At 38.6% G+C, this 2,297-nt stretch overlaps 1 pseudogene; it reads right to left on the bottom strand.

Moving 5' to 3' along the window:
- Positions 1 to 203: 203 nt before the first annotated feature.
- LOC129316972 (5.8S ribosomal RNA) lies at positions 204 to 357 on the bottom strand (annotated as a pseudogene).
- Between the last annotated feature and the right edge of the window lie 1,940 nt (positions 358 to 2,297).

The raw sequence follows: 2,297 nt of genomic DNA, 5'->3' as shown, positions 1-2,297 counted from the left end.
ATTTAGGGACACCAATCTGACGACCCAACTTGGGGGATGATGCTTGCATGTGTGGCCTCAATTAACATCTCATCCACCTTTGACCCTGGCGGCTGTCGTTGAAGGGTGACTTTCAGTCTTTTGGGAGTCAGGGCTCTTGGGAGGTAGGGCTCTCGGGAGGCCACCTTCCCCTTCATGCGGTTTCACGTAATGGCAATGTTGTGTGACAACCAAGTAGACGTGCCCTCGACCTAATGACTTTAGGAGCAACTTCCGTTCAAAGACTCGGTGGTTCATGAGATTTTGCAATTCACACCAAGTATCACATTTCACTATGTTCTTCATCAATATGAGTTGAGATATCTATTATTGAGAGTCATTTTCAAATGCAAGTGGCAAAAGATGTGGCACTGGCTTTGAGGGTACTGCTTTTGAGCCACCAGCAGCGTGCTACTTCTATGTTTCCTTAGCGCCTCGAGCATCAAGGTTAGTTGTTATGCCAGGGGCTCAGACCTGCATGAAGCGAGGCCACATTTGCAACTCACGCCATATAAGAGTTTTCGAACCAGTTCTTGGGTTAAACTTTCATGAGGCATCGATAATGATCCTTTTGCAGGTTCACCTACAAAAACCTTGTTATGACTTCTCCTTCCTCTAAATGATAAGGTTCAGTAGACTTCTTGCAATGTCGTTGATAGCAAACTACCCATGTCGCCGCGATCCGAACACTTCACCGAACCATTCAATCGATAGGAGCGAAAGGCGGTGTGTACAAAGGGCAGGGACATAGTCAATGCTAGTTGATGACTTGCACTTACTAGGAATTCCTTATTGAAGAGCAATAATGGCAATGATATGTCCCCATCATAATGAAATTTCAAAGATTACTCAAGCCTGTTAGCCAAGGCTATAGACTCATTGAACACATCAATGTAGCACGTGTACGATCCAAAACATCTAAGGGCATCATAAACCTGTTATTGCCTCAAACTTCCTTGGCCTAAACGACCATAGTCCCTCTAAGAAGGTGGCTGTAAAGGGTCCCCTCCTCATAGCTAGTTAGCAGGCTGAGGTTTATGATGCCCTTAGATAGCATATTGAAACACTCCTCTTGAGACTCTCCCAGCACAAAGCAAGTTTCTTCCCTGCCTTTCTCTCACACCTTAATCCCATTTTAAACCTCTTTCTTGCTGCCTTCTCGGCCCACTCAACAACATACATCCCTTCTAATAATTGATTACAACACCTATTTCTCTCTTTCTTACACCACACTAACAAATAATGCATACATTACCCCAACCCTCAAAAGTCCCAACAGTTTAGTAAATTATAGATTCTGTTCCATATCTCTACCCAAAAAAGAAAAAAATTAGTAAGGGTATATTAGAGAATGAGAAGGATTATCTTACAACATAGTTTTTATAAGAGAAGAGATCTAATTTTCTAGGTGGAGGATCAGGACTTGAACATTCCCATAATGTCATTCCTCTACCTGCTCGAAGTAATATTGGCAGCCATCCAGTGAACAAAGTATTGAGAGAGAGGGAAAGAGAGAACAAAAAATTAAGATTCCTTTCTAAAGACCCACAAAATATGGAACCATGGCATAGAAAATATGGTGACCTATCCAACGTGTTTTGTTTAAAAGATATTTTGTATTTGCTAAGGAAACCTGTTCATAAGTCCTCAAGGGTTACTATGTTTCCCAAAGTAAAGATATAGAAATAAATTACATGCCACGATGCTTTCATGTAGACTTCAGAAAATTTAGAAGTATTATAGCCCTCTCTTGACACAATATTACCCCAATTTTAACTAGTGATGATTCAACACTGTTCTGCTCCCTTAAAAGATATGATTTGTAGCAGTGACAGATTCTCAACAGAAAAACAATCTTCCATATCTGATACCTTTCCAAAAGACCAGTTGATAGACTTTTGCCTTCTCCATATCGCTCAAATAAGTATTTTACAATGTCATCTATATAAAGAAAGACCAAAATAAGAAAGCAATAGGATATCTAATACAAGGGGTTGAGATAAGGGATACATATGTTATTTAATATATTAAATACAATAACAAGCCTTATTCTACTAAGTGGGGTCGGCTATATGAATTGTATAATGCCATTGTGCTCTATCATTTAGTATGTTCAAATTTGTCAAGATTTATTCATTCAAATAGTGGCTTGTATTTATTTATTTATTTATTTTTAACTGTCCTAGTTTCGATTGTCTTAGTAAAAGTCTTTTAAATGATTAATACATTAAACATTGTAACTTTTTTAAATGTGAAATTTAATCTTTTTCATTTTGAGC

Source organism: Prosopis cineraria, unplaced genomic scaffold (genome assembly GCF_029017545.1).
Source record: "Prosopis cineraria cultivar Desert tree isolate PC_DT_omini unplaced genomic scaffold, ASM2901754v1 PC7, whole genome shotgun sequence".
Taxonomy (NCBI): Eukaryota; Viridiplantae; Streptophyta; class Magnoliopsida; order Fabales; family Fabaceae; genus Prosopis; species Prosopis cineraria.
This window is presented reverse-complemented; position numbering and strand designations above follow the sequence as displayed.